This window comes from Pristiophorus japonicus, unplaced genomic scaffold (assembly GCF_044704955.1).
Source record: "Pristiophorus japonicus isolate sPriJap1 unplaced genomic scaffold, sPriJap1.hap1 HAP1_SCAFFOLD_464, whole genome shotgun sequence".
Lineage (NCBI taxonomy): Eukaryota > Metazoa > Chordata > Chondrichthyes > Pristiophoridae > Pristiophorus > Pristiophorus japonicus.
Window position 1 is genome coordinate 261,553 of NW_027254368.1, and position 26,658 is coordinate 288,210.

A 26,658-nucleotide genomic window follows, 5' to 3' on the forward strand; every position below is an offset into this window, starting at 1 on the left:
CCTAGGATGCATGCCATCAGGTCCAGGGGACTTGTCCACCTTTAGTCCCATTAGTTTGCTTAGTACCTTATCTCTAGTGATAGTGATCTGTTTTAAGTCTACTTCCCCCACCCCCCCCTCCCAAATAGCCCCTTGATTATCAACTGTTGGGATGTTTTTAGTGTCCTCTACCGTAAAGACTGATACAAAATATTTGTTCAAAATCTCTGCCATTTCCATGTTTCCCATTAATTCTCCAATCTCCCCCTCTAAGGGACCAACGTTTACTTTAGCTACTCGTTTCCTTTTTATATACCTGTAGAAGCTTTTACTGTCTGTCTTTATATTTCATATGCTATCTTCTCTGTCTTTATCATTTTTTTTAAGTCGTCCTTTGCTGGTTTATAAATATTTCCCAAACCACTGTCCTTCACAACATTGTATGCCTTTTTTTTTCAATTTGATACCATTCTTTACTTCCTTAGTTAGCCAGGGACGGTTCATCCTTCTCTTAGCATCTTTATCTCTCACTTGAATAAATCTTTGCTGTGATTATGAAATATCTCCTTAAATATTTGCCACTGCATTTCTACAGTCTTACTCTTTAACATATTTTCCCAGTCCATAAAACTGTCTTGTTTGGTCCCATCGGTTTTTGTGCCAGTGCTTTCATCTTTAAAACAGTTGCTGCAATATCACTCATAACAGACCCTTATTTGACCCTTAATTTATCATGAACTCTCTTACCTGCAGGAAACAGAACTTGTATTTTAAAAGAGAACTGAACTCGTGTATCCTTATGTCTGAGATTGAGAGGGGCTGTCTGGATAGATGCTGAGGCTGTTTTTTCCCTGGTAGGAGAGTTTAGAACTAGGAGTCATAGAGCCCGAAATTAGCCAGCCTAATGCACGTTTTAATGCGTTTTTTTTTTTCACGTTTTCATCTACCCAGCGTGGAGGCCCCGAACTGCGGGAGACCATCAGCGGCAGGTCGGAGCCATAAAAGGAGCGGCGAGTGGCGGCCCAGGGAGCAGTATGGAGGCATGCCACTACAAGGTACAGCACGAGCTGGTGCAGGAGGGCAACAGCAGCGAAGAATGACGTCAGCAAGGTCCAGGATGGTGATTGGCGCGTGGGCAGGTACAGTAGGAGCGATGAGATCAGGGCGAAGGAGCGGCGAGAGACTGGAGGGATGTGATCGGAGCCCAGGGGAGGCATGAGTTTGGGACCAGGGGCCCAGAGGCAGCACGGGCCAGCCCACACTGCGATATGGGTGCGGACTGGGTCCATGCAGCAGAGCAGGTCTCCGGTTGTCTTGAGTAATCCTTGCCACTGGACCAAGACCTAGCTCTGTCAAGCCCATGTGGTGGTTGGTGTGCAACGGCCACCACACGTTAAAAAAATCCACGCACAGGACTCTTCCACCCTTGAGGATGTAGTTCGGGTTCTTCTTTCGAAACACCTGTGAACTGCTTTTTTTGGGGGCGTGGAAGCAAGTCATCCTCGTTTTGAGGGACCACTTATGAGTTAACGTCTAGTAACTTACCATCAGTCGAATCAGTGAGTGTCAGCAGATTTCCACTGTGGTGGGCATCACAGCCTCAAACCCTGCCCTCAAATGATATCCAGACACTTCCCAGTTGAGGTCACTGGATCGGTACGAAGAGCAGGCTGATTTTTACTTGTATTTAGCCCAGTGATACTGAGGACAATTATAACCGCTGAACTGCTGCCTTGGCTGAGATTAGCTCACGGCCCAGATCAAGGATCGAACTTGGGACCTTCCCAGTCAGTACTGCAGTGTTCTAAAATTTGGGGCGTTGGGGGAGGGTTAGAACAGAATATTTTGAGACAAGTTTTACTCCACCTTTAAACGAAACCTTCATGACACTGCACAATTCTGAAGTCTTTCCAAATTATACAAGCATGTTAAATGGACCATCAAACAGAGTGAGACATTTTAGAAAGGCTCAAGTCACTGAAATAGACAGCTTTACAATCACTGCACAATACAGAATATAAGAACATAAGAATTAGAAACAGGAGTAGGCCATCTAGCCCCTCGAGCCTGCTCCGCCATTCAACAAGATCATGGCTGATCTGGCCGTGGACTCAGCTCCACTTACCCGCCCGCTTCCCAGAACCCTTAATTCCCTTATTGGTTAAAAATCTATCACTGACTTGAATAGATTCAATGAGCTAGCCTCAACTGCTTCCTTGGGCAGAGAATTCCACAGATTCACAACCCTCTGGGAGAAGAAATTCCTTCTCAACTCGGTTGTAAATTGGCTCCCCCGTATTTTGAGGCTGTGCCCCCTAGTTCTAGTCTCCCCGACCAGTGGAAACAACCTCTCTGCCTCTATCCTGTCGATCCCTTTCATTATTCTAAATGTTTCTATAAGATCACCCCTCATCCTTCTGAACTCCAACGAGTAAAGACCCAGTCTACTCAATCTATCATCATAAGGTAACCCCCTCATCTCCGGAATCAGCCTAGTGAATCATCTCTGTACCCCCTCCAAAGCTAGTATATACTTCCTTAAGTAAGGTGACCAAAACTGCACGCAGTACTCCAGGTGCGGCCTCACCCAACACCCTGTACAGCTGCAGAAGGATCTCCCTGCTTTTGTACTCCATCCCTCTCGCAATGAAGGCCAACATTCCATTCGCCTTCCTGATTACCTGTTGCACCTACAAACTAACTTTTTGGGATTCATGCACAAGGACCCCCAGGTCCCTCTGCACCGCAGCATGTTGTAATTTCTCCCCATTCAAATAATATTCCCTTTTACTGTTTTTTTTTTTCCCCAAGGTGGATGACCTCACACTTTCTGACATTGTATTCCATCTGCCAAACCTCAGCCCATTCGCTTAACCTATCTAAATCTCTTTGCAGCCTCTCTGTGTCTTCTACACAACCCGCTTTCCCACTAATCTTTGTGCCATCTGCAAATTTTGTTACACTACACTCTGTCCCCTCTTCCAGGTCATCTATGCATATTGTAAACAGTTGTGGTCCCAGCATCGATCCCTGTGGCACACCACTAACCACCGATTTCCAACCCGAAAAGGACCCATTTATCCCGACTCTCTGCTTTCTGTTAGCCAGCCAATTCTCTATCCATGCTAATACATTTTCACTGACTCCGCGTACCTTTATCTTCTGCAGTAACCTTTTGTGTAGCACCTTATCGAATGCCTTTTGAAAATTGAAATACACCACATCCATCGGTACACCTCTATCCACCATGCTCGTTATATCCTCAAAGAATTCCAGTAAATTAGTTAAACATGATTTTCCCCTTCATGAATCCATGCTGCATCTACTTGATTGCACTATTCCTATCTAGATGTCCCGCTATTTCTTCCTTAATGATAGTTTCAAGCATTTTCCCCACTAAACTAACCGGCCTATAGTTATCTACCTTTTGTCTGCCCCCTTTTTTAAACAGAGGCGTTACATTAGCTGCTTTCCAATCCGCTGGTACCTCCCCAGAGTCCAGAAAATTTTGGTAGATTATAACGAATGCATCTGCTATAACTTCCGCCATCTCTTTTAATACCCTGGGATGCATTTCATCAGGACCAGGGGACTTTTCTACCTTGAGTCCCATTAGCCTGTCCAGCACTACCCCACTAGTGACAATGATTATCTCAAGGTCCTCCCTTCCCACATTCCAAGACTGGGAATTAAACATACAGGGGTATCTGACAATTCGGAAAGATAGACAAGAAGGGGAAAGGAGGTGGGGTAGCTCTGTTAATAAAGGATGATATCAGGGCAGTTGTGAGAGACGATATTGGCTCTAATGAACAAAATGTTGAATCATTGTGGGAGGAGATTAGAGATAGTAAGGGGAAAAAGTCACTGGTGGGCATAGTTTATTGGCCCCCCAAATAATAACTTCACGGTGGGGTGGGCAATAATCAAGGGAATAATGGAGGCATGTGAAAAAGGAACGGCAGTAGTCATGGGGGATTTTACATATCGATTGGTCAAATCAAATCGCACGGGGTAGCCTGGAGGAGGAATTCATAGAATGCATACAGGATTGTTTCTTAGAACAATATGTTACAGAACCTACAAGGGAGCAAGCTATCTTAGACCTGGTCCTGTGTAATGAGACAGAAATAACAAACGATCTCCGAGTAAAAGATCCTCTCGGAATGAGTGATCACAGTATGGTTGAATTTGTAATACAGATTGAGGGTGAGGAAGTAGTGTCTCAAACGAGCGTACTATGCTTAAACAAAGGGGACTACAGTGGGATGAGGGCAGAGTTGGCTAAAGTAGACTGGAAACACGGACTAAACGGTGGCACAATTGAGGAACAGTGGAGGACTTTTAAGGAGCTCTTTCATAGTGCTCAACAAAAATATATTCCAGTGAAAAAGAAGGGCAGTAAGAGAAGGGATAACCAGCCGTGGATAACCAAGGAAATAAAGGAGAGTATCAAATTAAAAACCAATGCGTATAAGGTGGCCAAGGTTAGTGGGAAACTAGAAGATTGGGAAAATTTTAAACGACAGCAAAGAATGACTAAGAAAGCAATAAAGAAAGGGAAGATAGATTACGAAGGTAAACTTGCGCAAAACATAAAAACGGATAGTAAAAGCTTTTACAGATAGATAAAACGGAAAAGAGTGACTAAAGTAAATGTTGGTTCCTTAGAAGATGAGAAGGGGGATTTAATAATGGGAAATGTGAAAATGGCTGAGACCTTAAACAATTATTTTGCTTCGGTCTTCACAGTGGAAGATACAGAAACCATGCCAGAAATTGCTGGTCACAGGAATGTGGGAAGGGAGGACCTTGAGACAATCACTATCACTAGGGGAGTAGTGCTGGACAGGCTAATGGGACTCGAGGTAGACAAGTCCCCTGGTCCTGATGAAATGCATCCCAGGGTATTAAAAGAGATGGCGGAAGTTATAGCAGATGCATTCGTTATAATCTACCAAAATTTTCTGGACTCTGGGGAGGTACCAGCGGATTGGAAAGCAGCTAATGTAACGCCTCTGTTTAAAAAAGGGGGCAGACAAAAGGCAGGTAACTGTAGGCCAGTTAGTTTAACATCTGTAGTGGGGAAAATGCTTGAAACTATCATTAAGGAAGAAATAGCGGGACATCTAGATAGGAATAGTGCAATCAAGTAGACGCAGCATGGATTCATGAAGGGGAAATCATGTTTAACTAATTTACTGGAATTGTTTGAGGATATAACGAGCATGGTGGATAGAGGTGTACCGATGGATGTGGTGTATTTCAATTTTCAAAAGGCATTCGATAAGGTGCTACACAAAAGGTTACTGCAGAAGATAAAGGTACGCGGAGTCAGTGAAAATGTATTAGCATGGATAGAGAATTGGCTGGCTAACAGAAAGCAGAGAGTCGGGATAAATGGGTCCTTTTCGGGTTGGAAATCGGTGGTTAGTGGTGTGCCACAGGGATTGGTGCTGGGACCACAACTGTTTACAATATGCATAGATGACCTGGAAGAGGGGACAGAGTGTAGTGTAACAAAATTTGCAGATGACACAAAGATTAGTGGGAAAGCGGGTTGTGTAGAGGACACAGAGAGGCTGCAACGCGATTGATATAGGTTAAGCGAATGGGCTAAGGTCTGGCAGATGGAATACAATGTTGGAAAATGTGAGCTCCTCCACCTTGGGGGAAAAAAAACAGTAAAAGGGAATATTATTTGAATGGGGAGAAATTACAACATGCTGAGTGCAAAGGGACCTGAGGGTCCTTGTGCATGAATCCCAAAAAGTTAGTTTGTAGGTGCAACAGGTAATCAGGAAGACGAATGGAATGTTGGCCTTCATTGCGAGAGGGATGGAGTACAAAAGCAACCGTACAGGGTGTTGGGTGAGGCCGCACCTGGAGCACTGCGTGCAGTTTTGGTCACCTTACTTAAGGAAGGATATACTAGCTTTGGAGGGGGTACAGAGACGATTCACTGGGCTGATGAGGGGGTTACCTTATGATGATAGATTGAGTAGACTGGGTCTTTACTCGTTGGAGTTCAGAGGGATGAGGGGTGATCTTATAGGAACATTTAGAATAATGAAAGGGATAGACAAGATAGAGGCAGAGAGGTTGTTTCCACTGGTTGGGGAGACTAGAACTAGGGGGCACAGCCTCAAAATACGGGGGAGCCAGTTTAAAACCGAGTTGAGAAGGAATTTCTTCTCCCAGAAGGTTGTGAATCTGTGGAATTCTCTGCCCAAGGAAGCAGTTGAGGCTAGCTCATTGAATCTATTCAAGTCAGTGATAGATTTTTAACCAATAAGGGAATTAAGGGTTCTGGGGAGCGGGCGGGTAAGTGGAGCTGAGTCCACGGCCAGATCAGCCATGATCTTGTTGAATGGCGGAGCAGGCTCGAGGGGCTCGATGGCCTACTCCTGTTCCTAATTCTTATGTTCTTATGTTCTTATGAATTGGAGAGTAGGAGTGAAGGAGGTGTATGTAGAGAGGGAGTTGGAGAGGAGGGGTGAAGGAGGTGTATGTAGAGAGGAAGTTGGAGAGTAGGGGTGAAGGTGTATGTAGAGGGAGTTGGTGAGTAGGGGTGAAGGAGGTATTGAGTGATGGGGACTTACTGCCCATTAATCACCTTTGTTGAGCTGTGATGGGGTTTATTTTCCCTTTAAAATGTTTAGAATTGTTTGTTTCAATGAAGTTAGATGCGGGGCTACAGTTACTTGCGGGCACTGGGCTGTTACTGGTGAATTAATGTGGGGTGTGTTAATTGGGAATAGATTTGAGTGGGCTCATTCTGTACTGACTGCATTGCTGAGCTGCGCATTTGCCCTCAATCCCAGTGATGAGGTGCTTTTGACAATAAATCCAGAGACTACGTGCATTATGACACCAAATCCAGGGACCACTTACATTGTGACACCAAATCCAGGGACCACTTACATTGTGACACCAAATCCAGGGACCACTTACATTGTGACACCAAATCCAGGGACCACTTATACTGTGACACTAAATCCTTGGACCATTTACATGGAAGCACCAAATCCACTGAAACTACAAATTTACATAGGATATATGGCACGGAATCGGGCCATTTGAAATAACCAGTCCATGCCAGCATCTATGCTCTACTCAGGAATTAGAGAGCCTCAGTGTGGGTAACGCTCATGGTGGTGAAACCAGCTCGAGTGAGGGCAAAAATTGAGTAATGGATGAAGATATGGCAGTGGAATCACATGGCGACTGATGGGGCCTGGTACAAGAACATAATAAATAGGAGCAGGAATCGGCCACCTGGCCCCTCGAGCCTGCTCTGCTTTTCAATAAGATCATGGCTGATCTGATCATGGACTCAGCTCCACTTCCCTGCCCGCTCTCCATAACCCTTTATTCCCTTCACTCAAAAATCTGTCTATCTCCACCTTAAATATATTCAATGACCTAGGCTCCACAGCTCTCTGGGCAGAGAATTCCACAGATTTACAACCCTCTGATAGAAGAAATTCCTCCTCATCTCAGTTTTAAATGGGCGGCCCCTTATTCTGAGACTATGCCCCCTAGTTTTAGTTTCCCCGATGAGTGGAAATATCCTCTCTCTATCCATATTGTCGAACCCCCTCATTATCCTCTATGTCTCAATAAGATCACCTCTCATTCTTCTGAACTCCAATGAGTATCGGCCCAACCTACTCAACCTATCTTCATAAGTCAACCCCCTCATCTCTGGAATCAACCTAGTGAACTTTGTCTGAACTGCCTCCAATGCAACTGTATTCCCTCCTTAAATACAAGACCAAAACTGTACACAGTACTCTAGGTTTGGCCTCACCAATACCCTGTACATTTGTAACAGGACTTCTCTGCGTTTATATTCTAACCCCCTTGCAATAAAGGCCAACATTCCATTTGCCTTCCTGATCACTTGCTGTATCTGCATACTAACGTTTTGTGTTTCATGCACAAGGACCCCCAGATTCCTCTGTACTGCAGCACTTTGCAATTTTTCTCCATTTAAATTATAATTTGCTTTTCTATTTTTTCTGCCAATTTGGTGAGAAGTTATTGTCAGAAGCACTTTTCAGACAGGCTGATAATCAGCTGTAACCAGCACAACAAATGTATCCATCTGTTCTTGTTCCAAAATCTCAAAATCTAATGTCCCTAATTAAATGTTCGGTGAGATTTGTCGAGATGCGTAAGAAGGGAGGAAATGAGGCTTGCAGGAATGAAGGTTCCTTGAATGAACAGTTTATGAGGCTGTTTTATGACTCGTCTGCATGAGGTTAAAAGCATGAAATGGAAAATGGCACGTCCACTGACACTTATATTGTCAATAATGCTTTCTAAGTTAATCACTATCTCTTAAGCCTCCATCATCTCATCATATAAAATCCCTTGAAATCGAGGAAGACTTACTTACACTCTAAAAGTGAGTTCTCAGGTGACTGTACAGTCTGATCTGGCAATTGCAGTTGCTGTCACAGGTGAGACAGACAGTCGTTGAAGGAAAGGGTGGGTGGGATGGTTTGCCACATGCTCCTTCCATTGCCTGTGCTTGTTTTCTGCATGCTCGGCGACAAGACTCAAGGTGTTCAGCGCCCTCCTCGATGCTCTTCCTCCACTTATGGTGATCTTGGGCCAGGGATGCCCAGCTGCCTAATATCCTATTGACTATCCCAACCACTAAGCCCATTTCTAACAAATAACTGCAACCACTAACACTAACGCCAGCCCCTAACCAAGGATTGTTGACAGGGATCAGTGGAGGATCTAAAGACCTGATAATGGAAGTATTTAAACAATTATCTTGATGCAAGAAATACTGCAAGGTATGTTAGTAACAAGTAATTATATCAACAAAACTATCAAAATCAGCAAAGACAATTACAAAGATCAGACATTTCAAAGACTATTACATGCAGTAATCACATTCAAAAAGCGTTAAACAATATACAAAATAATAGATTTTCGGTCTTAAGCAAGATAGTTCTTTCAATGGTTGGTTGAAAGGAATGTCAGATGAGTGTAAAGTGAGACACACCATGTTCAGTCTATGACACCCACAAGAACACTCAAACAGAAAAACCTTGGGATTTGAAGTGCTAAATGATGAACTGAGTGAGAAGTGAAGTAATCTAGAGTAAGAAAAGGCCCAAATTGGAACAGTCAGTAACAGAACATTAATTGGTCTCCTCTTATTATGGAGAAATCAAATGTTTGAAGCAAGCTGATTTATTCAATATTTATACACAACATCAATCTCCAGCTCGTGTATAGGGATTATTAAGATCATCATAAACAAACAATAACTGCCAAAATGAACATGGTTCACTGCCCAATGCAATGCCAGGAAATACTGTACTATTCACTCATGCTCTTCAATGGCAGGGTATTTACCCAGCATGCCAGACGGGAGAGAATGTGCCGCACCCAGACTAGAGGAGTTCAGTGCGCAGGCGCGCATCCTGGTTGGGTTTGGAGCATGCGTGGTGCGTGTAATGGCGGAGGTCGTGCGAGTAATGGCGGAGGTCACAGGCACGAAATGTGAATTCCGCAAAAGGGTTCATTTTCAGCGGAGCGGAGGGCAGTAATGGACCAGCGGGTAGCCGGGGATGCTTCATAAACAACTGCTGCCCGCCGCAAGCCCCGAATGATAACCGGAATATCGGCGGTTACAACTTCGAGGCTTTCCCCCGGTCACAGGCCCAGGCTAGCAGCGGCCATCTTGATGCAGGAAGGCAAATTCAGCGCTCCGCCATCTTGATTCGGTGGGTAGCACAGCGCATGCGTGGCCATCTTGGTGCAGGAACAAAGTGAGCGATGTCAGTCTCTGTTTCCAACCGGGTCTTCATGGGTGAAGTCCTGACACAGATATTTTATTCTCACTCTTCACACCACGGATTTCTCACCGTCTCTCCCAAAGGCGCTGCTTAGTGCCGACCTTACGGTTTACGTCTCACACAATTGTGAGGGATGGTTTTCTAGACCAATATGTCGAGGAACCAACTAGGGGGGAGGCCATCTTAGACTGGGTGTTGTGTAATGAGAGAGGATTAATTAACAATCTCATTGTGCGAGGCCCCTTGGGGAAGAGTGACCATAATATGGTGGAATTCTGCATTAGGATGGAGAATGAAACAGTTAATTCAAAGACCATGGTCCAGAACTTAAAGAAGGGTAACTTTGATGGTATGAGGCGTGAATTGGCTAGGATAGATTGGCGAATGATACTGAAGGGGTTGACTGTGGATGGGCAATGGCAGACATTTAGAGACCGCATGGATGAACTACAACAATTGTACATTCCTGTCTGGCGTAAAAATAAAAAAGGGAAGGTGGCTCAACCGTGGCTATCAAGGGAAATCAGGGATAGTATTAAAGCCAAGGAAGTGGCATACAAATTGTCCAGAAATATCAGCGAACCCGGGGACTGGGAGAAATTTAGAACTCAGCAGAGGAGGACAAAGAGTTTGATTAGGGCAGGGAAAATGGAGTACGAGAAGAAGCTTGCAGGGAACATTAAGGCGGATTGCAAAAGTTTCTATGGGTATGTAAAGAGAAAAAGATTAGTAAAGACAAACGTAGGTCCCCTGCAGTCAGAATCAGGGGAAGTCATAACGGGGAACAAAGAAATGGCAGACCAATTGAACAAGTACTTTGGTTCGGTATTCACTAAGGAGGACACAAACAACCTTCCAGATATAAAAGGGGTCAGAGGGTCTAGTAAGGAGGGGGAACTGAGGGAAATCTTTATTAGTCGGGAAATTGTGTTGGGGAAATTGATGGGATTGAAGGCTGATAAATCCCCAGGGCCTGATGCACTGCATCGCAGAGTACTTAAGGAGGTGGCCTTGGAAATAGCGGATGCATTGACAGTCATTTTCCAACATTCCATTGACTCTGGATCAGTTCCTATCGAGTGGAGGGTAGCCAATGTAACCCCACTTTTTAAAAAAGGAGGGAGAGAGAAAACAGGGAATTATAGACCGGTCAGCCTGACCTCAGTAGTGGGTAAAATGATGGAATCAATTATTAAGGATGTCATAGCAGTGCATTTGGAAAATGGTGACATGATAGGTCCAAGTCAGCATGGATTTGTGAAAGGGAAATCATGCTTGACAAATCTTCTGGAATTTTTTGAGGATGTTTCCAGTAAAGTGGACAAAGGAGAACCAGTTGATGTGGTGTATTTGGAATTTCAGAAGGCTTTTGACAAGGTCCCACACAAGAGATTAGTGTACAAAGTTAAAGCACATGGGATTGGGGGTAGTGTGCTGACGTGGATTGAGAACCGGTTGTCAGACAGGAAGCAAAGAGTAGGAGTAAATGGGTACTTTTCAGAATGGCAGGCAGTGACTAGTGGGGTACCGCAAGGTTCTGTGCTGGGGCCCCAGCTGTTTACATTGTACATTAATGATTTAGACGAGGGGATTAAATGTAGTATCTCCAAATTTGCGGATGACACTAAGTTGGGTGGCAGTGTGAGCTGCGAGGAGGATGCTTGGAGGCTGCAGAGTGACTTGGATAGGTTAGGTGAGTGGGCAAATGCATGGCAGATGAAGTATAATGTGGATAAATGTGAGGTTATCCACTTTGGTGATAAAAACAGAGAGGCAGACTATTATCTGAATGGTGACAGATTAGGAAAAGGGGAGGTGCAACGAGACCTGGGTGTCATGGTACATCAGTCATTGAAGGTTGGCATGCAGGTACAGCAGGCGGTTAAGAAAGCAAATGGGATGTTGGCCTTCATAGCGAGGGGATTTGAGTACAGGGGCAGGGAGGTGTTGCTACAGTTGTACAGGGCCTTGGTGAGGCCACACCTGGAGTATTGTGTACAGTTTTGGTCTCCTAACTTGTGGAAGGACATTCTTGCTATTGAGGGAGTGCAGCGAAGATTCACCAGACTGATTCCCGGGATGGTGGGACTGACCTATCAAGAAAGACTGGATCAACTGGGCTTGTATTCACTGGAGTTCAGAAGAATGAGAGGGGACCTCATAGAAACGTTTAAAATTCTGACGGGTTAAGACAGGTTAGATGCAGGAAGAATGTTCCCAATGTTGGGGAAGTCCAGAACCAGGGGTCACAGTCTAAGGATAAGGGGTAAGCCATTTAGGACCGAGATGAGGAGAAACTTCTTCATCCAGAGAGTGGTGAACCTGTGGAATTCTCTACCACAGAAAGTAGTTGAGGCCAATTCACTAAATATATTCAAAAGGGAGTTAGATGAAGTCCTTACTACTCGGGGGATCAAGCAGGAAGGGGGTACTGAAGTTTCATGTTCAGCCATGAACTCATTGAATGGCGGTGCAGGCTAGAAGGGCTGAATGGCCTACTCCTGCACCTATTTTCTATGTTTCTATGTAACAAAGAAGCCCCAGAACTGTTTACTCCTTGGGTTAGAATCCCCATGTACAGTCCCAGGGTTGGAATTCCTATGTACAGTCCACGGTTAGAATCCCCATGTACAGTCCCAGGGTTAGAATCCCCATGTACAGTCCCAGGGTTAGAATCCCCAGGTACAGTCCCAGAGTTGGAATCCTGTGACTGTACACAGATGAAGAGAAAAATTGAGGCCTTGAATGTGAGTTTGGAAAAAAAATCATAGAAGCATGATTCAATTTATATACTAAACTATTTGAAATCAAATCAAATGTATTGTTGCAAATAACACATTACTTACATGCCAAATGGGAAGAAGTGATGTCTGGGCTGTGCGGGAGTGTTTGCGCCCAGTTACACAGCGTGTGCCTGGCTCTCCACTGCAAATGAGCTTCTTACGGTTCACAGTCTTATTGACACATCCAACTGACAGGATGGACGTCGCCCTTTAAACCGCATCAGAGAAATATCAGCATTTGATGTTTAGTTTTCTAAATCTTTATAAAACACTGGTTAGGCCTCAGCTGGAGTATTGTGTTCAAGTTTGGGCTCCAAACTTTCGGAATGATGCCAAGCTTTTCGAGAGGGTGCAGAAGGAACGGTGCCAGAGATGAGGGACTTCCATTATGTGGAGAGAGTGGTGAAGTTTTCTCCAGAGAGCAGGAAAGGGTAAAAGGAGATTTGATGGAAATGTACAAAATTATGAACAATTTAGACAGAATAAATATGGCGAAAATGTTTCCAGTGGCATTAGGGTAGGTAACGAGAGGAATCAAACTTCCGATGATTGGCAAAAAAATTAGAGGTTAGTTGTTACCCAGCGGATTTTTATGATCTGGAATGCACTGTCTGAAAGGGTGATGGAAGCAGATTCAATAGTAACTTTCAAAATGGAATTGGATAAATACTTGAAGGGAAAAATATACCGAGCCATGGGTAAAGAGCAGAGGAGTGAGACTCATTGAACAGCTCAACCAAATAGCCGGCATAGACACGATAGGCCAAATGGCCTCCTGTGCTGTACCACTCCCAAACAATGGCGGATGATCTTACCCAGAGTGCTCCGCCTGGGCGAATACGCTCTATCTTCATCAGCAGGGGGGCAGCGCATGGGAAGGGCTTGTCCCTGGAGAGCACCTCCCTGTGTGGAGCGGCTCCCGGGGACTGAACAGAGTGAGCGCGGCATCGGCAACACCGAGTGTGGCTCTCAGGCCCTAGGCAACACCGAGTGCGATTCTCGGGGGCCCTAGGCAACACCGAGTGCGGCTCTCATATGCCGGGCAACACCGAGTGCGGCTCTCGGGCCCCAGGCAACACCGAGCGTGGCTCTCAGGCGCCGGGCAACACCGAGTGCGGCTCTCGGGCCCCGGGCAACACCGAGCGCGGCTCTCAGGCGCCGGGCAACACCGACTGCGGCTCTCAGGTGCCGGGCAACACCAAGTGCGGCTCTCAGGCACCGGGCAATACCGAGTGCGGCTCTCGGGCGCCGGGCAACACCGAGTGCGGCTCTCGGGCGCCGGGCAACACCGAGTGCGGCTCTCGGGCCCCGGGCAACACCGAGTGCGGCTCTCGGGCCCCGGGCAACACCGAGTGCGGCTCTCAGGCCCCAGGCAACACCAGGTGCGGCTCTCGGGCCCCAGGCAACACCGAGTGCGGCTCTCAGGCCCCAGGCAACACCGAGTGCGGCTCTCGGGCCCCGGGCAACACCGAGTGCGGCTCCCGGGCCCCGGGCAACACCAGGTGCGGCTCTCGGGCCCCAGGCAACACCGAGTGCGGCTCTCAGGCCCCAGGCAACACCAAGTGTGGCTCTCAGGTCCCGGGCAACGCCAAGTGCGGTTTTTGTCAAGATCCCATACAAGAGATCGGTGTGCAAAATTAAAGCACATGGTATTGGGGGTAATGTACTGACGTGGATAGAGAACTGGTTGGCAGACAGGAAGCAGAGAGTCGGGATAAACGGGTCCTTTTCAGAATGGCAGGCAGTGACTAGTGGGGTGCTGCAAGGCTCAGTGCTGGGACCCCAGCTATTTCCAACATGCATTAATGATTTGGATGAGGGAATTGAGTGTAATATCACCAAGTTTGCAGATGACACTAAGCTGGGTGGCAGTGTGAGCTGTGAGGAGGACGCGAAAAGGCTGCAGGGTGAATTGAACATTTTGGTGAGTGGGCAAATGCGTGGCAGATGCAGTATAATGTGGATAAATGTGAAGTTATCCACATTGGTGGCAAAAATACGAAGGCAGAATATTATCTGAATGGCGGCAGATTAGGAAAAAGGGAGGTGCAATGAGACCTGGGTGTCATGGTACATCAGTCATTGAAAGTTGGCATGCAGGTACAGCAGGTGTTGATGAAGGCAAATGGTAGGGGATTTGAGTATAGGAGCAGGGAGGTCTTACTGCAGTTGTACAGGGCCTTAGTGAGGCCTCACCTGAAATATTGTGTTCAGTTTTGGTCTCCTAATCTGAGGAAGGATGTTCTTGCTATTGAGGGAGTGCAGCGAAGGTTCACCAGACTGATTCCCGGGATGGCAGGACTGTTATATGAGGAAAGACTGGATCGACTGGGCCTGTATTCACTGGAGTTTAGAAGGATGAGAGGGGATCTCATAGAAACATATAAAATTCTGACAGGGCTGGATAGGTTAGATGCAGGAAGAATGTTCCCAATGTTGGGGAAGTCCAGAACCAGGGGACATAGTCTAAGGATAAGGGGTAAGCCAATTAGGACTGAGATGAGGAGAAACTTCTTCACTCAGAGAGTTGTTAACCTGTGGAATTCCCTACCGCAGAGAGTTGTTGATGCCAGTTCATTGGATATATTCAAGAGAGAGTTAGATATGGCCCTTACGGCTAAAGGAGAAAGCAGGAAAGGGGTACTGAGGTGAATGATCAACCATGATATTGAATGGTGGTGTAGGCTCGAAGGGCCGAATGGCCTACACCTGCACCTATTTTCTATGTTTCCATGTTTCTCGGGCCCCGGGCAACACCGAGTGCGGCTCTCGGGCCCCGGGCAACACCGAGTGCGGCTCTCGGGCCCCGGGCAACACCGAGTGCGGCTCTCGGGCCCCGGGCAACACCGAGTGCGGCTCTCGGGCCCCGGGCAACACCGAGTGCGGCCCTCGGGCCCCGGGCAACACCGAGTGCGGCTCTCGGGCCCCGGGCAACACCGAGTGCGGCTCTCGGGCCCCGGGCAACACCGAGTGCGGCTCTCGGGCCCCGGGCAACACCGAGTGCGGCTCTCAGTCCCCGAGTCAGAGCCGCCGGGCCCGGCACCAGCAAACCCTGAGGGTAGATCCTCCCCCAAACCAGAAAAACAAAACTTCCATTTATACAGCAGGCTCAGAAATTCCCAGCCGCTCTGTGTCAGGGTGGACGCTGGATGCGGAAGTCGCTCCCTGGCCTCCTGCATAGTATAGAATTAGGTAGTCCCTTGTATCGAGGATGACCCGCTTCCACACCAAAAAGGGATGAGTTCACAGGTGTTTCAATATGGGAGCTGATATTTCCAGGTACAGAACTCCATATTGAAGGATGGAAGGTGCCTGTGCGTGGATTCTTTTAACGTGGGTGGCTGCTGCACACCGACCACCACACGGGCTGGAGAGAGCTAGGTCTTGGTCCAGTGGAAAGGGTTAACTAAGACAACTGGAGACCAAGCTCTGCTGCACAGACCTGGCGCACATACTCCTACTGCCCACAGATCGCAGTGTGGGCTGGCCCGTGCTGCCCCTGGACCCTCGCCTCTTCCGGGCCACGAAATCTCGCCTCTCGTGGGACCCAATCTCTCCGCCCCGAACTCTCGCCTCTCGTGGGCCCAATCTCTCCAATCTGAACTCTCGCCTCTCCTTGGCCCCAATCCCTCTGCCCCAAACTCTCACCGCTACTCCACCCCAACCTCACCGCTTCTCTGCTGCTTGCTGTACCTGGGACATTCCGATGGTCCTGCCCATGCTCCAATCGGTGACCTGGATTCTGGTACAAAGCAAAATCTAGACTCTCAAGTCTCCATATCTAGGGCAATTTAGAAAAGATCGCCGCTCACCTCTGCTACAAATGTAACAAAGACGCTTTGGATACCTGGCCTCCTGTGTGGGTCTGTTTGTTGCATCAGTTTGAGCTGGAGTGGAGGTGGAGGAGAAGCTGCTGGGTTTCACCCCCAGTACTTCTGGGCCCAGTGGGACCAACAATTCCCCATGTGGAACTGTCAATGGAGGTGGGTTCCCTTTCCTAAAAGACATTAATGAACCATTTGGATTTTACCACAAACTGGCAACTTTCATGGTCACAGTTTCTAGTGCCGGCCCCACAAATGACCCGGTTCACTAAGTTCAATTTCACAACCTGTCTTTATGTTTTTGTGGGTTCCCTCTCATCCACCCTTTTTCCTGTTTGAAATTCACTTTACAGGGTATTAAAAGGGGAGGATTTGTCGACCGGAGGCTCAAACCAAACATCACAGTAAGACCTGACAGAGTCACTCGATTCACCGGGAACGGAATATCATCGACCTTTGACCATGGAAGCAAAAAGCACCGTTCACAGCGGGGAGAAACTGCACACATGCTTTGTGTGTGGACAAGGCTTCAGCCTATCATCCAACCTGGAGGGACACAAGTGCAGTCACACTGGGGAGAAACTGTGTAAATGTGGGGACTGTGGGAAATGTTTCAACTACCCGTCCCAGCTGGAAACACATAGGCGAATTCACACTGGGGAGAGGCCATTCACCTGCTCCGATTGTGGGATGGGATTCGCTCAGTTATCCAACCTGCTGGCACACCAGCGAGTTCACACTGGGAAGAGACTGTTCTTCTGCTCTGAGTGTGGGAAGGGATTTATTCAGTCATCCAACCTGCTGGCACACCAGCGAGTTCACACTGGGGAGAGACTGTTCCTCTGCTCTGAGTGTGGGAAAGGATTTACTCGGTTATCCAACCTGCTGACACACCAACGAGTTCACACTGGGGAGAGACCGTTCCTCTGCTCTGTGTGTGGGATGGGATTCACTCAGTTATCCAGCCTGCTGAGACACCAGCAAATTCACACTGGGGAGAGGCCGTTCACCTGTTCTGAGTGTGGGAAGGGATTCATTCGGTCATCCCACCTGTTGACACACCAGCGAGTTCACAAGTGACTATAGTGGTTGGAATCTGCTGTTATTGCTGCTGTTAATTACATCCAGGACTAAATCGTGTTCATTCTGACAGTTGGGTTTGTTTCCGCTGATAATAACTCCTCTAACTGGACTGGAGGTTAATATTTGGGATAATCAAATAAATGAGTGTTGCTTTCAACACATTGCTGTAGATTTTTGTCTTTCCCATCTGAGTGTTTAGCATCAGCTGGCTGGAGCTCAGAGAGGACAATCTGCGGGGGAGGGGGGAGGGGATCTTATTGGGGGAGAACTTCAGCCTGGACGCAGTCCTTCAGGGTCACACTGAGAGGGGCAAATGGCACTTTGGTCTCTCTCATCTCTCATCACTAACAGCAAAGTCGCCGTGCGGGTTAATCTTGACGTATGTAAGGTGCGGATAATATCCACCCAAGGGTGTTTAAAGAGATGGGACGGGTGCTCTGTCAGCCCCTTGCCCATATTTCTCAACAGCTTAGTAGAGTCAGGGATTGTTCTGAGATTGGAAGCCAGCACGCGTAGTTCCCATTTTCCAAATTGGGCACAAGTCTGAGCTCAGGAACTAAAGGCCCATCAACATGACCTCGATCATCGGGAAGGTGCTTGAAGGGATCCTGAGAGATGCTGTTTTTGATCATGGGGAAAGGGAAGGGGCCATTAGAGATACTGAACATGGATTCTGGTAAACATGGTCATGTCTTACAAACTAGCTTGAGTTTGTAAAGAAGTTGTTAGGTTGGTGGATGGGGGAATCCGGTTGACATTGTCTACCTCAGGGTGTCAAACTCATTTTCTATGGTGGGCCTGATCCAATATCCTGGCACTTGGCGTGGGCCACATTCAGCAAAAGTTATTAGATTGTATTTACTGGTGCTGCTCCCAATCCCTGCCACCTCTTAGCTTGAGCATTCATGAACTGACCTTGCTCAAACAATAACCAGAAGGATATTGCTGCATTGTTCTGCCTGTGACCACAAGGCTGTGTCACTGCCATACACAGATAGCGTTTTCTTGCTTCACGTCTCCATACAAAAACCATCACTTCACACATCCCCTTTCTACACAATTGCAGCAGACATGAGCAAGGACGTGAGGCTTATTAAAAGACACATTTAATTACAGCAAAGGGAGAAATGTTCAGTTATTTTCCATTACAGGCAAAATGCCGGGCAAACCAGCAGCATACTGGCACCTGAACAGTGCCTCATCGGCCGACAGGCTTTTCTCAAATATATTTGCTGCGTGGATATAAACTTAAACCAGTTTTGCAGGTGTGATGCTCTATTCATACATTGAACGTGGAAGAGATGCTGTGGGGCATATGCTAAGTCCAGTAGCTGAAAGCGATTAACAGACTGGGTTTTGTGTTTCGTGATCCCGGGCGTGTTACCAATACCAGCAAAGATGAAGCCCATGGAATAAAACGGACAGTGAGCGAGTCAGAATGAGAAGCTTTAACAACAACTGATGTTTCACAAAGGGAGACCTCACAAGACCAAAGGACATTGGTGGCGTTTAATGGGCTGTTTGTGTCACTGGGCTACAGGAGGCTATTTGTGACAGAAGGAAAGCTGGTCACAACAAACAAACAATTTACCGGCCTGTCCAGGGCCCACTCTGACCCCCACCTTCTCTCTCTCACTATTGATGGACACTGCTGCAGTAATTGCTCCTCTGACCTTTCCTCTCTTGTCCCTCTTACACCCCTAATACACGGCCCGACACAATCTCCCTCCCCCTACATCCTCACTGTGCTGGAATCCACACCAGTTTCCCCATCTGTTCCTTGTTCTCTTCCTGGATCCTGAAACTACAGAACTCGCTCTTCCCCTCCTGAAGTCTATAGGCTCCAAAACTGAAGCTTGGTGGCCCTCAGTCCCGACTCCTTGATTTACCTCCCCTTCTTTCCTCCTCTTTCCCTCTTGGTTGTGTTCCACTCTGGGCCTTGGGCCTTCCCCGGGGATTCTCAGTATGAACAGGGGGATGTGTGTTGAGACAGGATGTCCCAGCTCTCCACCTTTAAAGGGACAAGGAGAGGACCCGCCGGGCTGAATGGCCCTGCTTTATGACTTCACTGCAGTACCTAGCAACCACCTTCCCTGAGCCCTGCTCATTATGGGCTGGGTTGAGCTCAGTGCTGTTGCAGGAAGGGAAACAGGAGCAGGATTTGACACGTGTGGAGCCCAGGATTAATGGGGAGAGGTACAGGATCAATTTGTATCTTATTGAGTGAGAAATGTTATTGTCCCGGACACTCCCTGTCCCTCAGTATCTGTGTTGGGGAGCGACTGATGGGTTCACTCTGTATCTAAGCCGTACTGTGCCCGACTGGAGAGAGTTTGATGCTGGCATGAGGTGCTCAGCTCGATGAGCACAACATTTAACCCAAAGATGATCGGATAAACCCATCAGCTTCTCCCCTGGACACAGGTCCTGAAGGACAGTGAGTGTCTCTAATAATTTGTCTGGTGTCCTTGATCAAATTTAAACACCTCACTCATCTCTTTTTAAAATTAGTTCATGTGATGTGGGCATTGCCTCTCATTAAATGCTAGAGAATATAGGCCTAGTCTACTCAATCTCTCATAGGACAATACCCCCATCCCAGGAATCAGTCTGGTGAGCCTTCTTTGCACTCCCTTTATAGCAAGTTTATCTTTCCTTAGGTAAGGAGACCAAAACTGTGCATAATACTCCAGGTGCGGTCTCACCAGGGCCCTGTACAATTGCAGTAAGACATCTTTACTCTTATACTCAAATCCTCTTGTAATAAAGGCCAATGTTGTTATGTTCATAATAAAGCAATATAACTGAGTACCGTAGACATGAGTAAGTGTGACCTTAGCTCCTTTATTCAAACTCCAGAGTGATGGCACAGCATGAGAGGCCTGCTTATATACAGTGCTCCCAAGGGATGTTGGGATCCATTGGGACTCCAACAGATATGCCCTCTGGTGGTGGTATGATACAGGTTGCATACATAACATCACTCCCTCCCAAAGTCAATAGTACACTTATTTACAGGGTGAGACGATCTGGGGCTTTTTGCTCCCTTGTCGATCGTCTCGGTACAAATGCAGGTGTGGGTGAGTTGGTTTGTTCTTCGCTGGGCAGCTGGCCTTGCTGGGGATGGTGAGTTCAGCTTTGTGGTCAACCGTGATGTCAGCTGCCACTTGTGTGTGTGTTGGAGGGCCGAAGTTGGTGGTGGCCTCTTCGGGTTGCTCATGGCTGTCTGTGAATCGCAGTTTGGTTTGGTCCAAATGCTTTCTGCAAGTTAGTCCATTAGCAAGTTTGACCTGAAACACCCTACTCCCTTCTTTGGCTATGGCAGTGCCAGCAAACCATTAGGGATCATGTCCATAGCTGAATAAAAATACAGGGTCATTAACTCCAATATTGCGTGACAAGTTTGCGCGATCATGGTACATGCTTTGTCGATGCCGGCTGTCCTCGACGTGATCATGGAGATCAGGGTGGACAAGCGAGAGCCTTGTTTTGAGCGCCCTTTTCATGAGCAGCTCGGATGGGGAAACCCTGGTGAGTGAGTGGGGTCTGGTGCAGTAGCTGAGCAGGATTCGGGACAGGTGGGTCTGCAGGGAGCCTTCCGACACATGTTTCAAGCTTTTCGTGATGGTTTCGACTGCCCGTTCTGCCTGGCCATTGGATGTGGGCTTGAACGGGGCAGATGTGACATGCTTGATCCCATTGTGGGTCATGAATTCCTTGAATTCAGCATTGGTGAAGCACGGCCCATTGTCGCTGAAAAGGACATCAGGCAGGCCTTGCGTGGCAAACATGACTCATAGGCTTTCAATGGTGACAGTGGACATGCTTACAGACATTATTACACACTCAATCCATTTTGAATAAGCATCCACAACAACCAAAAACATTTTGCCTAGAAACGGGCCCGCAAAGTCAACGTGGATCCTAGACCACGGTTTGGAGGGCCATGACCACAAACTGCCTCCCTGGGTGCATTGCTCAGTTGAGAGCAAGTGTTGCATTGGTGCACGCATGACTCCAAATCTGAGTCAATGCTGGGCCACCACACATGGGATCTGGCTATTGCTTTCATCATTACTATGCCTGGATGGGTAGTGTAGGTCGCGTATGAATGTTTCCCTGCCTTTCTTAGGCAAAACCACGTGATTGCTCCATAAAAGACAGTCCGCCTGTATGGACATTTCATTTTTGCGCCGCTGGAACAGCGTGATCTCTTCACGCATCTCTGCTGGACCAGCTCCCATGGAGGACACAGTTTTTTTTTACAAGGGACAGTAAAGGATCCTGGCTGGTCTAGGTCCTGATCTGGCGGGCTGCAATGGGTGACTTTTCATTTTCAAATGCATCCATCACCAAGAGAAAGTCTGCAGGCTGTGCCATTTCCACCCCAGTGGTGGGCAATGGTAGCCGACAGAGCATCAGCACAGTTCTCTGTGCCTGGTCTGTGGCGGATTACATAGTTATATGCAGACAGCGTAAGCGCCTATCTTTGGATGCGGGCAGAGGCTTTGGTATTAATCCCTTTGTTTTCTGAGAGTAGCAATATTAGCGGCTTATGGTCGGTTTCTAAATCAAACTTGAGACCAAACAGATACGGGTGCATTTTTTTCACCCCGTAAATGCATGCCAGAGCTTCTTTTTCAATCCTGCTGTAGGCCCTTTCGGCCTTGGACAAACTCCTAGATACATAGGCGACTGGTTGCAATGTTCCTGATTTGTTTACTTGCTGTAACACACTCTCGACCCCATACGAAGATACATCGCAAACTAACAGTAAATGTTTACATGGGTTATACAGAACAAGCAGTTTGTTGGAACATAATAGTTTTCTTGCTTTCTCAAAAGCAGCCTCTTGTGATTTCCCCCATACCCAGTCATCTCACTTGCGTAGCAGCACATGTATGGGTTCTAGCAAGGTGCTTAACCCAGGTAGGAAATTATCAAATAGTTGAGGAGTCCCAGGAATGACACAGCTCTGTCACATTCTGTGGTCTCGTTGCATTCTTAATGGCCTCCATGATTTTTCTCCCAAAGAACTCGACCTCTGGTGCCAGAAAAACACACTTCGAGTGTTTCAACCTGAGTCCCAAGTGGTCTAGCTGACTTAGAAACTCTTCCAGGTTCTTCAAGTGTTCGATGGTGTCCCGACTTGTGACCAGTATGTCATCCTGAAAAACCACGGTGCGCAGAACCAACTTTAGCAGGCTCTCCATGTTCCTTTGAAAAATTGCCACGACTGATCGAATCCCAAACGAGCCTCTATTGTAGGTGAACAGACCTTTGTGTGTGTTGATGCAGGTGACACCTTTCGAATATTCTGCCAGCTCCTGCATCATGTAGGCCGTGGTCAGATCCAACTTGGTGAACGTCTTTCCTCCAGCCAGGGCCGCAAATAGGTCATCTGCCTTGGGTAGCGAGTACTGCTCTTGTAGCTAAAAACAGTTAATCATTACTTTATAGCCCCCACAAATTCTGACCATGATATTGCCTTTGAGAACTGGAACAATCGGACTGGCCCACTCGTTGACCTCCACCGTGGCGATGATGCCTTCTCGCTGCAGCCTGTCCAGCTCAGTTTCCACTTTCTCTCGCATCATATATGGCACCGCTCGTGCCTTGTGGTGGATGGGTCATATATCGGGAACCAAGTGGATCTGCACCTTCGCCCCTGAGAAACTTCCGATGCCTGCCTCAAACAACAACGGGAACTTGCTCAGAACCTGGCCACATGAGGCATAGTCAACGGACGAGAGCGCTCGGATGTCATCCCAGTTCCAATGGATTTTTCACAGCCAGCTTCTGCCGAACAGTGTGGGCCCATCTCCTGCTACAATCCATAGTGGGAGTTCGTGCACTGCTCCATCATAGGAGACTTTTACTGCTGCGCTGCCAATTACAGGGATCAGCTCTTTAGTGTAAGTTCTTAGCTTGGTATGAATGGAGCTAAGTTTGGGCCTGTGTGCCTTGTTGCACCACAGCATGTCGAAGACCTTTTTGCTCATGATAGACTGGCTCGCACCCATGTCCCGTTCCATGGATACTGGAAATCCATCCAGTTCGACTTTTAGCATGATCGGTGGACATTTCGTGGTGAAGGTGTGTACCCCGTACACTTCTGCCTCCTCGGTTCGAGTCTCTAGTTCAGCCTGATCCACCATGGATCGATCCTCCTCTGCAACGTGGTGGTTAGCAGGGTTCGCAGCTCGTCTGCACATTCGCTGGAGGTGTTCCATTGTTCCACAGCATAGTGTTTGAAGCGGCATTGATGGGCTCGATGATCACCTCCGCAGCGCCAACAAGATGTTAACTGCCGTGCATTAACATTTGATGGTAGACTCTGGGTCATCTGAGGTCGTGCAGCTGCAGGTGTGTACGTTCTGCCAAATGCATTCCTGTCTGAAAACGACGTTACTTTGTGTACAGTACTTGCCAAAACCTCTATGTTGCAAAATTTGTTTCATGTTATCGCAGGTGAACATAATGCCTGGGCTATCATTATGGCTTTGCTCAAGTTCGGTGGTTCATCAGTCAATAGTTTGCGAAGGATAACCTCATGGCCAATGCCAAACCTCAAAGAAGTCTCTTAGCATTTGCTCAAGGAATCCATCGAATTCGCAATGTCCTGCAAGGCGCCTTAGACATAGCTCACCACTTCCTGGCCTTCAGACCGTTGATATGTGTAAAATCGATACTTTGCCATCAGAACGCTTTCCTTCAGATTTAGGTGCTCCTGGACCAGCGTACACAGTTCTTCATACAATTTAGTTGTTGGTTTCACCGGAGCTAGAAGATTCTTCATGAGGCCATAGGTTGTTGACCCACAGACGGTGAGGAGGATCGCCCTTCGTTTGGCAGCATTCTCATCCCCTTCCAGCTCGTTGGCCACAAAATAATGGTCGAGTCGCTCCACGAAGGCCTCCCAATCGTCCCCTTCTGAGAATTTCTCCAGAATACCAACAGTTCTCTGCATTTTTGCGTGATTGTTCGTTATCTCATTGCCAGTTTTTATGTTCATAATAAAGCAATGTAACTGAGTACTGTAGATATGAGTAAGTGTGACCTTAGCTCCTTTATTCAAACTCGAGTGATGGTACAGCATGGGAGGCTTGCTTCGGTGCTCCCAAGGGATGCTCGGACCCTACCAGTTACAGCCTGCCAACCCGAAAATTACCTGTTTATTCCTCCTCTCTGTTTTCCAATCCTTAATCCTTGCAAGTATTTCACATCCAATCCCATGAGCCATAATTTTGTTTAATAATTTCTTGTGTGGCTCCTCATTAAATTCCTTCTGTAAATCTAAATATACCACATCCAGTGGTTTCCCCCTTATCTATCCTGCTAGCTACCACAAAAAATGTTAACAGATTTTCAAGGACAATTTCCCTTTCATAAATCCGTGTTAATTCTGCCCAATCCTGTTATTAATTCCGAAATGCCCTGTTACTACGTACTTAATAATAGATTTTAACATTTTCCTGACTACTGATGTCAGGACTACCGATACTGCAAGGGTTTGATACAAAGTAAATCCCATTCCATCATGTCCCAAACACTACCAGGGTTGATACAGAGTAAATCTCAGTCTACAGTATCCCAAACACTCACAGGGCAGTTACACACGGGTTAGATACAGAGTAAAGCTCCCTCTACACTGTCCCATCAAACTCTCCCAGGGCAGGTACAGTACAGGTTAAGTCCAGCATAAAACTCTCTCTGAACAGTTCCATCAAAAGTCACAGGGCAGCTCCAGCACGGGTTAAATGCAGAGTAACTTCTCCCACTACACTGTTCCATCAAACACTCACAGAACAGGTACAGCATGGGTTAGATACAGTGTAAAGCTCCCTCAACACTGCCCCATCAACCACTCCCAGGGCAGGTACTGCATTGGTTAGATACCAAGTAAAGCTCCCTCTACATTGTCCAAATAAACACTCCTAGGGCAGGTACAGCACAATTACAATACAATATAATTCTCTCTCTAACTTCACTCTACAATTGTACAGGGCCTTGATGAGACCACACCTGGAGTACTGTGCACAGTTTTGGTCTCCTTTTCTAAGGAAGGATATACTTGCCTTGCTTAGATACAGAGTAAAGCTCCCTTAACATTGTCTCACCTGACATTCCAAGGGCAGGAATAGGCCACTTGGCCCCTCGAGCCTGCTCCGCCATTTAATGGACTCAGCTTCATTTCCCTGCCTGCTCCCCATAACCATTTATTCCCTTATCGATCAAAAATCTGTCTATCTCTGCCTTAAATGTATTCAATGACCCAGCCTCCACAGCTCTCTGGGGCAGAGAATTCCAAAGATTTACAACCCTCAGAGAAGAAATGGGCGGCCTCTTATTTGGAGACTCTGTCCCCTGGTTTTGGTTTCCCCTATGAATGGAAATATCCTCTCTGTATCCACCTTGTCGAGCCCCCTCATTATCATATATGCCCAACCTATCTTCATAAGTCAACCGCCTCATCTCCAGAATCAATCTAGTGAACCTTCTCTGAACAGCCTCCAATGCAAGTCTATCCTTCCTTAAATACGGAGACCAAAACTGGAAGTAGTACTCTAGGTATGGCCTCACCGATACCGTGTACAGTTGTAGAAGTACTTCTCTGCTTTTATACTCTATCCCCCTTGCAATAAAGGCCAACATTCCATTTACCTTCCTGATTATTGCCATACCTGCATACTAACTTTTTGTGTTTCATGCACAAGAACCCCCAGGTCCCACTGCACTGTAGCACTTTGCAATTTTTCTCCATTTATATTATAATTTGCTTTTCTGTCTTATCTGCCAAGGTAGATAACCTCACAGTTTCCCACATTGTACACCATCTGCCAAAATTTTGCCTACTCACTTAGCCTGTCTATATCCCTTTGCAAATTTTTTGTGTCCTCACTATTTGCTTTCCCACCCATCTTTGTATCATCAGCAAACTTGGCTGCATTACACTTGGTCCCTTCATCCAGGACATTAATATAGATTGTAAATAGTTGAGGACCCAGCACCGATCCCTGTGGCACCCCACTAGTCACTGTTTGCCAATAGAAAAATGATCCATTTATCCCGACTCAGATACAAAGTAAAACTCCATCTCCACTGCCTCATCAAACACTCCCAAGGCAGGTACAGCACGGGCTAGAAAAAGAGTGAAGCTCCCTC

The 26,658-nt window shown here is 47.0% G+C and overlaps 1 protein-coding gene and 1 pseudogene across 8 annotated transcripts in view; one reads left to right on the forward strand and one right to left on the reverse strand.

The window, feature by feature from the left end:
- The window catches only part of LOC139252394 (zinc finger protein 239-like), a 281,958-nt gene that overhangs the window by 179,805 nt on the left and 75,495 nt on the right, over positions 1-26,658 (reverse strand). The window lies entirely within an intron of this gene.
- The window catches only part of LOC139252403 (zinc finger protein 16-like), a 41,611-nt pseudogene continuing 24,438 nt past the window's right edge, over positions 9,486-26,658 (forward strand).